The sequence below is a fragment of the Benincasa hispida genome, chromosome 8 (assembly GCF_027475165.1).
Source record: "Benincasa hispida cultivar pf3 chromosome 8, pf3_genome.v1.1, whole genome shotgun sequence".
Lineage (NCBI taxonomy): Eukaryota > Viridiplantae > Streptophyta > Magnoliopsida > Cucurbitales > Cucurbitaceae > Benincasa > Benincasa hispida.
This window is the reverse complement of record NC_143485.1, coordinates 56,133,839-56,145,115: the sequence shown is the minus strand read 5'-3', so window position 1 is coordinate 56,145,115 and position 11,277 is coordinate 56,133,839. Positions and strand designations below refer to the sequence as shown.

Sequence of the window (11,277 nt, the reverse complement as noted above, 5' to 3'; positions counted from 1 at the left end):
CCCCACAGTGCTTTATACTCCAGTTCCAAAGGCAAATGACACACCTTACCAAATACCAGCGTATAGGGGGACATACCTATGGGTGTTTTAAATGCGGTCCGGTATGCCCACAACACATCGTCAAGTTTTGTTACCCAGTCTTTTCGTGAAGGCTTTACTACCTTCTCAAGTATCAATTTGATTTCTCGATTGGACACTTCAGCCTGACCATTCGTTTGCAGATGGTATGCGGTGGCCACTTTGTGGAGAATATTGTACTTGCACAACAGCTCCTTGATATTATGATTGATAAAGTGGGATCCTTCATCAATTATGATGGCACGAGGCGTGCCAAAACGAGTGAAAATATTTTTCTTCAGAAACTAGGAGACTACCGTCGCATCACTTACGGCACATGCTATTGATAACTTGTAGAAATACAAGTTATTTATACTATTTTATTTAGATATTGCGGCCAAAAGAAAGGAAAGTTACGTCAATTGTATGAAAATTAGTTAAGAAACGTGAGAATTATAAATTATCATCAATACACCCACGACACCATTGCAATGGTAGAAAAGAATATTTCAAGTCTATTTTGTAGGAAATCAAGTCACCGCATGCGTTCATGGCTCAAGATAAAAAGAACAATGCATCTATGTCGCATTGTGCCCATCATTCAGAAATGAATAGACGATCAACGAAATGACGGCGCATGCGACAATCGATCGAGAGCTAAGCGATCAACATAATCTCAACCGCATGCGGTAATAAAAAACAACACCGCATGTGGGCAAACGATCGAAGATGTAAAGAACAACGCAATTGCGGAGGATTTTAACGCGTGTATAGCTGACCGTTGTGCATTTCTGACGGGATTGATTGCATAATAGAAGGAATATTCACTCCACCATTTCAAGAGCTGCCATAACAATAAAGTGGAGACCACAAGTCAGAGAGTCAAAGCTTAGCTAATAAATAGCCCCGACAATTCCATTGAAAAAGAATGCTTGAATATAGAGAAAAATGTATATACTGATTTGAGAGAGAGACTGGTTGAGTGACTAAATAGAGAAGATCCGATAAGAATTAAGAGACAAAGATGAGAGGTGAGTCTCCGGGCAAGAAACCTTCCGATCCCCACCGTTGAAGCTTTGTACGAAAGTTACTTCTACCAGACGAGCAAGCCTGAGAGGGAATTTATTCTTTTCATCCATTCCACAAGCCGGCAAGCAAAACCACCGTCCAGATCTATGTCAAGACGTTGACACTCTTCTGTATTTGTTTCTATCTCTTTATCATCACTTGTATTCATCTTCTTAGTCTATCATTAACACCATGTATCAGTCGCTTAATTCTATAATTAAATGTTATAAGCATTTCCATTATCATATCTCTGCCTATTTTAGTTCACCCGTAATTTATTTTCTCCATGACGTTTTCTTAATCCCATGTGTATTTCCATGTCATGTTTAATTCCTTTAATTTGTATGCATTAGTAGCACTATTCTTAAAATTTCTGTGAATGACTGAATAAATACGGTGTATCCATCCTGAAATAAATACTGAATAATTTGTATCCATGACTTATGTTATCAATGACTTACGTTATTGATGAATTAAAAAGGAAAAAAAAATTGGTATGCAACGCGATGATGGGTGCATTTCATGATAACAAATACACTTTGCGTCCATTACACCCAAATGCATTGCGTTGAGGGGTGTGTTGCGCTCATATGTATTGTTAGCTCGTCCTTCGCGAAAACGCATTATGTTGAGGTAGTGTTGCGATGGTAGAAATACCGTGTGTCCATCCTCCAGAAATTTGTTGAGTTAAGGGGTGTGTTGCGATGATACATGCGTTGTTGCCCATCCTTAGCAAAAATATATTTGCGTTAATGGAAGCGTGGTGTTAATTTTTAAACGGGCACCCGTCTGAATGGCTAATGTCTTGATTCTTTGTACATACTTCAAATTTTGTGTTGCGTTAATTGTAATCTCTTGTATACTTAGTTAATTTCCAATACAACTAAGTAACAATTCTTTCAAGTATGCGATAGCCTCTTCTTTATCATCCTTTGTCAACTTTGCGATGTTCTATATCTTTTACTTTGCGTTATTCATTGTGTTTCCATGATGAGTTATATGCATACACTTAGAAACATTTCCAACACTTCGTATTTTCTAACTAACACTTAGTTAATTTATAGCTATAGCAATGCTTTACCTTTTATCCTTCAAAATTATGCTCAAACCTTCTTTTTGAAATTTTGTCTAAGTGTTTTTCTATTTTGTCCAAACAAGCAATGAGGACCTTGCGCATCTCTAAATTTGGGGGTGGGAAAGGTCTGAGTAGATGAGATCAAGTGATGCGGTCATTAAGAAAAATATGTTTCCATCAAAATAAATAAATAAATAAAATTTCATGTAAACTCCAATATCAGCACAAGGGAAAACTCAAAAACAATCCCAACCTGATAAGAGTTAAGTTGTGAAAAGAGCCTGCTCGTAGTTGGATGTTCGCATGACACTCGTGGGAGCAAGCCAAAACGAAGGTGGGTTTCCAAGAACGACGCAATATGAAAAGCAAAAAAGGAAAAAAAGGAAAAAAATAAAAGAAACAAGAGACAACTCCTCTGAAATTCAAGAGTTAAAGTTGAGATTGGCACACAACCGTAATTGGATGTTCGCATGACACCCATGGGAACAAGCCAAAACTATTGGTGTAACCATGATCAATAGTCTCTAATAAATGACGCAAAGTTTGACCACCGCATCCAGACGCATCAAGTTATTTTCACAAGAAGAGGTAAACATTCTTTTTAAAACTAGAAATGCATTTTTTAGCATAAATTTATAGTATAGAAGAATAAAGTAGGGCTTTGCTAGGAATTTTCAAGGATGGAAAGAAATTGCGATGTTAAGTAATGTGCCTAGGTGGAGCATTCAGAGCAACCAATCGATGCAAATTTAGGATAGGAATTTAGCAATATTGCCTTAGTAGAAGATATGCTTGAGGACATGCACATATCTAAATTTGGGGGTGTAATAACTTGTAGAAATACAAGTTATTTATACTATTTTATTTAGATATTGTGGCCAAAAGAAAGGAAAGTTGTGTCAATTGTATGAAAATTAGCTAAGAAACGCAAGAATTATAAATTGTCGTCAATACACCCACTGACACCATTGCGATGGTAGAAAAGAATATTTCAAGTCTATTTTGCAGGAAATCAAGTCACCGCATGTGTTCATGGCTCAAGATAAAAAGAACAACGCATCTACGTCGCATTGCACCCATCATTCAGAAATGAATAGACGATCAACGTAATGACGGCACATGCGACAATCGATCGAGAGCTAAGCGATCAACGCAATCTCAACCACATGCGGTAAAAAAAAACAACAACGCATGCGGGCAAACGATCAAAGATGTAAAGAGCAACGCAATTACAGAGGATTCTGACGCGTGTACAGCTGACCATTGTGCATTTCTGACGGGATTGATTGCGTAACAGAAGGAATATTCACTCCACCATTTCAGGAGTTGCCATAACAATAAAGTGGGGACCACAAGTCAGAGAGTCAAAGCTTAGCCAATAAATAGCCTCAACAATTCCACTGAAAAAGGATGCTTGAATACAAAAAAAAATGTATATACTGATCTGAGTGAGAGACTGGTAGAGCGACTAATCACAGAAGATCCGAGAAGAATTAAGAGACAAGGTCGAAAGGTGAGTCTCCGTGCAAGAATCCTTTTGATCCCCGCCATTGAAGCTCTGTACGAAGGTCACTTCTACTAGACGAGCAAGCCTGAGAGGGAAGCTCTTCTTTTCATCCATTCCGCACGTCGACAAGCAAAACCACCGTCCAAATCAATGTCAAGACATTGACACTCTTCTGTATTTGTTTCTATCTCTTTATCATCACTTATATTCATCTTCTTTGTCTATCATTCACACCATGTATCAGACGCTTAATTTTATAGTTAAATGTTATGAGCATTTCCATTATCATATCTCTGCCTATTTTCGTTCACCCGTAATTCATTTTCTCCATGACGTTTTCTTAATCCCATGGGTAATTAGCAAGAATTAAACAAGTAAACTAATTGGGTTAAGGAAATAATTAAGTTTAGTTGAGGCATGCTAGACGACATCTTCACCTGTGAGAGTGGAAGTGAAGATGTCATTCCTCCTATCGAGAGAGGGTTGGAAGAAAGCATTCACTAAAACAAGAAGTACTTCTAGAGAGGGAAGCAACCTTGCGTTCACCACGTTCCTCCCTGTTTCACCATAGAGATATGGGAACACGGCCGATCACCGAGAGGTGTACGCCAAGGGAAAAGTTACATCTTTAACGCAATTAACAAACTGTGACGTTTGTACTAATTATTCTTTCCCCTTCTGATTCATCCATAAAAACTTGCCATCACATACCATGATCCTTTGTATAAACTTCACAGTCTGTCTCGAACTCAGCATCATGTATATCATGTATCTTGTATCTTGTATCACATTAGCTTAAGTTTATTTTCATCGCAATTTATTTTATTAATGCAACTTTAGTTTATCTGCACAATGTTACTTTACCGCAATTTACTTTCCTGTACAAACACACAATCTTTATTAATTGTAAAAACCAATCGCATGTATCACAAAAGTAACACATTAATGACAATAATCCCTGTGTTCGACCTCGGATTACTTTGAGAAACTTTCATTGGAGTTATACTTGGTTTCAGCGCAAGGAAACTTGTGACAACACATTAGTCCATAGCATACTACAAGCATATAGTTAAAATGCATATATCTAGAAGTAGTATCAGTTATTGTTGAGTATGTTTGGGATATTTTGCAGGATAGATCTCTTTGTACTGGCTGTTTATCGCGGAAAGCAGTCTGATAGTTTATGAGTACTAGAGTGATCCAAAAATTCTATGCTGACCCAGAGATCAGGTGTATTTTTCGCGCAGGAACACATCAGAACCAGATTAAGCGCTAGAATTTCAAGACTTACGATTGCGAAGAATGCAAGTTTTGAGATAAGGTCGGTCGTGCTTCAAATGATCCAAAATGCAGGACAATTCGGATACAAGGAGAAAACCTGCATGCTCATTTGACCAGCTTCGTAGAAATGTGCAACGCATTTTCCATACCTGGTGTGATTCCGGAAGAAATTAGATTGTATCTCTTCCCGTACACACTGCCGGATGAGGCAAGGAGCTGAACAATGTCCTTGACATTACGCAGGCAAGTTCGACTGCCTACAGGGGATGCTATTGCAATAATTCTGAAAGACTCTTTCAATTAGCATCCCCATATCTATGTTTAATTGCTTTTTCTACAACTTTTATTTACTGCTTCCTAAATTGCGTTATTTACTGCTTATTAGGATTAGCCTTTAATGCTTTCTGTATTTACCTTCAATTTAATTCATTTTTTATTTTCGTGTCATGTTTAATTCCTTTAATTTGTGTGCATTAGTAGCGTTGTTCTTAAAATTTCTATGAATGACTGAATAAAACGATGAACACCACAACGTCTTCTTGAATTGCGTTATTGATGAATTAAAAAGGAAAAATAAAAAAAATTGGTATGCAACGCGATGAGGCATGATTTCAAATGGCAATGTCTAGTCCGGCGCAATCAGTACAGGTGCGGTAATCAACGCATTTTTTAAAACTCTGAATGCGTTGAGGTAGTTGTTGTCAAACTCAAATTTTCTGTCAGCCTCTAGCAATGCACTCAGTGGTCGTGCTATCTTAGAAATCTTCTTGATGAATTGTCTGTAAAATCCGGCATGCCCCAAGAAGCTTCACAAAGACTTCACGCTGGTTGGAGGTGGAAGTTTTTCGATTGCGTTGATCTTTGCTTTGTCCACCTCTAAGCCATCTCGGGAGACGTTATGTCCCAACACTATACCCTCCTTGACCATGAAATGACATTTTCCCAGTTGAGCACCAAATTTGTTTCTTCATATCTCTTCAGAATTTTCTCTAAGTTGGCTAGGCAGACTTCATAAGTGTTCCCATAAATGGAGAAGTCATCCATAAATATTTCCACTGAGTCCTCGAGATAATCTGAAAAGATCGCCATCATGCACCTTTGGAACGTGCTCGGCGCATTGCAGAGGCCAAATGGCATGCGGCGAAAAGGGAATGTCCCATATGGGCAGGTGAATGTGGTCTTATCTTGATCTTCAAGAGCTATCATGATTTGATTGTATTCGGCATACCCATCCAGGAAGCAGTAAAAATCATTCCCTACTAGTCTGTCTAGCATTTGAACGATAAAAGGCAAAGGGAAGTGATCTTTCTTTGTGGCCGCATTCAACTTGCGGTAGTCCATACATATGCGCCATCCAGTTATGATTCTTTGCGGTATTAACTCGTTGTTCTCATTTGGGACTACCGTCATTCTGCCCTTTTTCGGCACACATTGCACGGGGCTGACCCACATGCTATCTGCTATGGGATAGATAATGCCCACATCTAGCCATTTGATAATCTTCTTCTTGACGACCTCTTTCATCGCAGGGTTGAGTCTGCGGTGATTTTCAATTGTTGCTTCGTGGTCGTCTTCAAGATGAATGTGGTGCATGCAATACGCGGGGCTAATTCCTCTGATGTCAGCGAGCATCCAGCCAATTGCTCGTACATGTTTCTTGATAATTCTCATCAAAACATTCTCCTATTCTTTGTTGAGCGCAGCGGAAATGATGACTGGCAGCTTCTCATTTTGCCCAAAAAATGCGTACTTTAAATGGGTTGGTAGGGTCTTCAAATCAAGTGTTGGTGGTTCCACCAGGGAAGGTTGCGTTGTTTTTCGTTCTTCTTTTGGCTCTAATTCTTGTGTTATGATCATTTCTTCTTCTTTGTTTATTTTTGCTACGATCGCATTGAAGATAGCAACGGATGCATTGGAATCCTCTTCTTCATACTCTTCATCAGACCTTTCTTCTTCAATCAAATTTAGGTCATCATCAGAATCTTGTAGGTCTTCTTCATCTGGGAATTTCATGGCACAAATTATATTAAATTTGAGCTTTTGTCCGTTTATACTCAAAGTGATTCTCTCTCGTGTACATCAATTTAAGCACGACCCGTTGATAGAAAAGGTCACCCCAAAATGATGGGCACATCTTTGTCGGCCTCCTAGTCTAAAATGATGAAGTCATCTGGCAAAATAAATTTATCAATCGTGATCAGCACATCCTTCACCTTACCTTCTGGATGGACCAGAGATCTATCAGCCAATTGGAGAGTTACTGATGTGGGCACAAGTTGCCCCACATTTAATTGTCTGAAAATTGACAGCGACATCAAACTTATGCTAGCCCCCAAGTCACACAAGGCTTTCCACATATAGAGTCCTCCTATGGAGCAAGGAATAGTAAAGCTCCCAAGATCGCTCATCTTCGATGGGATTATGGATTTGGAACTTTGCGTTAATGCCACCGTGGCAAATTTTCCAGCGCCCCTCTTCTTAGTTACCATGTCCTTCAGAAACTTGGCATAGGCAGGCATTTCCTCAATCACTTCACTGAAAGGAATGTTAACATGTAATTGCTTTAACATAGATAAGAAGCGTTGGTATTGTACCTCTTCGTTTTTCTTCTTCCTTAGTCTCTGTGGGAAGGGTGGTAACTGAACTCTCACGGTTCCCATTTCATTAGGCTTCGACGTCGACACAACCTCAGGTTCCACTACTTCATTTTCTCGTTCTATTTCTTGCATTACCGCAATCTTAGGCTCAGTTGCGATGGAAGTTGTTCTACTATGCTCCTTCTTTTCTCCCTCCACAGTCTTCCCATTGTGCAATGTCACAACCTGACATTGCTTCTTACCTGATCCCCCCGAGTTTCATGGAAGTTTGGTTGAACTTGGCAACTCCCCTTGCGGTCGACTTTTCAGCTCACTCGCAATCTGGCCCATTTGCAATTCAAGATTGCGGATGGACATGGCCTGACTTTGAAGCACTATCTCGTTTTTCTCTATATATTGCTTCAATAGGCTCTCCAAAGAAGTGGATTGTGGTGGTTGTTGTGAGCTACTTGCTTGATTGCTCGGTTGACCATTGTTGCGTTGAAAGAATCCTGGAGGCCCTTCTTTTTGTGCCACAGGTTGAAAATTTTGTTGTTAATTCTTCCAAGCAAAATTGGGGTGGTTTCTCCACCCGGGGTTGTAACTGTTTGAAAAGGGATTATTTTTCACAAAGTATACAGATTGTGGATTTTGCAGGCTATCTTCCATCGCATGCCCATCACCGCAAGTCGCACACCATGTGGTGTTCTAACTGATTGCGTTGATTTGCCCACCTTGCGGTGTTGGGCTGCTGATTGCCATTCCTTGGATCAAATTCATCATTGTGGTCATTTGGTTTTGTAATGAAGTAATATCATCGTTGTTTGCTTTAGAATCTTTAAGTCTCAATCTCTGGTCACTCTCTCTCCAGTCTTCATGGTTCTTGGAGATGCGATCCAGGATTTTTTCACCTGATCATAAGTTTTGTCAAGCAGACCATCAGTGGCTGCCACGTTGGTAGCGGTCTGCGAAGCGGGATTCAAACCATGATAGAAAATTTCCATTTGAAGGCAGTCTGGTAACCCATCATGTGGACAATCCCGAATCAACCTTTTAAACCTCTCCCAAGCATCGCTGAGCGATTCGTCCAAGTCTTGTTCAAAATTAGTAATAAACTTCCTTCGTCTTGCGTTCTCGATAGGTGGAAAATACTTCTTCATAAATTTCTCCACTACCTACCCCCAAGAAGTGATCTCTCCCGGTTCGAGAGAATATGCCCATTTCCTATCCTGATCACAGAGAGAAAATGGGAATAACGTTAGTCGAACTTCTTTAGCAAAGATGTTCAGGAAACACAAAAGTATTGCAGATTTCAATAAAACTTCGGAGGTGAGCATGCGGATCCTCACCACGTCTTCCTCCGAATTGACCTGCAGTCTGAATTATCTACAGCATCACCGGTTTCATTTCGAATCTTCTTTCGTCGAGGGCAGGCCTCATGATTCTTAGAGAGAAATCATAGAGGTTTGGCGATGCATAGTCCCTGATGGGCCTATTGCGATCGTTTGCCAGCAGAATTGGATTCTCCATGACATTATTATCATTTCGTGCTCCACCTCCAGGCTGCTCTGCCATCTCTTCTTTATCGGATTGCGGTTGCTGTTGGCGGTCTATCAATCTTCGTCTGAAAGTCCTCTTAATCTCCGGGTCATAGTTCGCCAGAGATTGAGAGTCCTACAAAGAAATAAAAAAAATTACCGTTAACAAGCTATTTTACCGAATTCCCTGGCAACGGCGCAAAAAACTTGATGCATTATTTTATGAAATGAAAATATGGATAATATGCGTTGATGGAATTGCATTGTGCACTCAATTTTTCCCAGCGGAATTCAAGTGTAAATTCCTCTGAGTTTCCTGGTAAGTCCAGGGTCAAACACAAGGACTTGTGAAAATAGATTGTGTTGATAATTTTGATGAAAACTTTGCGGTAACCGGGAAGATAAATAAAGTGTTTGGTTTGTTGATTGTGTTGATTAAAAATAAATAACAAATGCGACAGAGTTTGGAAAGAGTTGGTAAACGGGAAATGTGATGAATATGCAGTGAACGGGTTGAGAAAGATTTTGGCTAACACTCCCTAGAATGCGTTCATGCTTGCAATCATGCAATGTGCATACAACAGTAAACCACCTCTTGGTGCAAGTACCACAGCTTCTAAGGCTAGAACGCATGCAATAATTATGGATAAGTCTACAGGGATTACACATAAACCTCTATCTCTATTTATGCAATGACAACATGACATTCACACAAATATGCGACCACATAATATCATTCCCATTACTAGGATGCATGCGATGCAAGTTGACAAAAAGAGCTTATCTCTAAGTCCCTATCTCTTGTTTATGCAAGCCTAATCTTGCTCTTTCGAGTCCAGATTCTAAACTAACTCTCTCGAGACATTAGGTTCTTTCTTTAGACTCTCTCTCGAGTAACTCTAATGGGTATTTTGCACAGCATAAAACAAGGCATTCGCAAGCAATGACTCCCTAGGTAATGTTAGCTTAGTTCTCCTTAATCCATTCAACTAGTTTAGCTACTCATGCTTATTAAGAGAGTGAGCAGATGTAGAAATAGAACTTCCATTGAATAGATATGAAGATGAAGTACAAAAAACAATACAAGTATAATAAAGGGCCTGGTAGTAATTTTTTCCTGCTAGGTGTTTACACTATTTCTAGTCATGCTCTAAGGATATTCTCGCTCTCGCGAGAGTCGGACCGCTCTCTGCTCTTATGCCCCAAGGTTCTCTCTCGAGTTGCCCTGGGTGATCTCTGGCGTAACCACTCTTCTCTTGCTCCGCCTTAAAAATGGAAGAAAACTATGAACAAAACTTGCGGTGAACCGAATGTATATATCGTGAACCCCTATTCTGAAGAATGCACTTGGTATTTATAAGGCATCTATAGTGAAAGATGCCTTCTCTCTTCCGGTTGTACAGATGGGACAACTTTAATTCCTGATTGATGCGCCGAATGATTGTTACCGATAAAGCTGAATGTACTTTGTGACCGTTATCGGCTGTCAACTTAATTTCGATTCGACTGTCATAAGCTTTCTGTCCCATCGCTTCTTAATTGGCCTTTCACCTAGATGCGCCCACCATGTTGCACTGACCAAGTTGCGGTGATCCTTCTCGGGCGAATATCTGCGAGCACGATCAACGCAAAGTCTTGCGGTAAAGTTGCGCTCGATCGATGATTTCTATGATCGCAATCTTGCATTGCATTAATGCATATTCTACACAAAAATATAAAAATCAATAGTTCTAATGCACTGAACGTATGCGACCGCAATATTATAGAGTTTATGCTTAATGGACGCAATTTAACATATTTCCTCAACGCAATCCAACATTGTTTAATAACTTAGCACTATGATAACGTGCATTTCTGTCCATTATCAATGGTGCGTTGACTTGTAGCTGCCATAGATAGGCAGCATGTGTTGCTGTTGGACGATATAAATTGTTTAGGTTAGCGGCTAGTAGTGAGGGTCTTGCATGAAGAGGGTTTGCGAGAGTGGTAGAGAAGGGAAATTTCTAGTTTACATATTTTATTCAGCAGCAATTACGAACAAACTAGAGCTTCAAACAACGATCAAACCATTCAAAATAAAACTCTATATGTCTCGAACAGGCTGACCAAATTTGAGCACAATCCAACGGTTAAAACGTTGGTAATTGATAATTTTGTGGTTGCTGTCGCTGAAAA

The 11,277-nt window shown here is 39.7% G+C and overlaps 1 non-coding gene across 1 annotated transcript; it reads left to right on the top strand.

Annotated features, from left to right (window-relative positions):
* Window positions 1-8,584: 8,584 nt before the first annotated feature.
* LOC150034710 (small nucleolar RNA R71) lies at window positions 8,585-8,691 on the top strand. Its single transcript, XR_016531630.1, has one exon. It is a non-coding gene; the product is annotated as a small nucleolar RNA R71 (small nucleolar RNA).
* The last annotated feature ends 2,586 nt before the right edge of the window (window positions 8,692-11,277 follow it).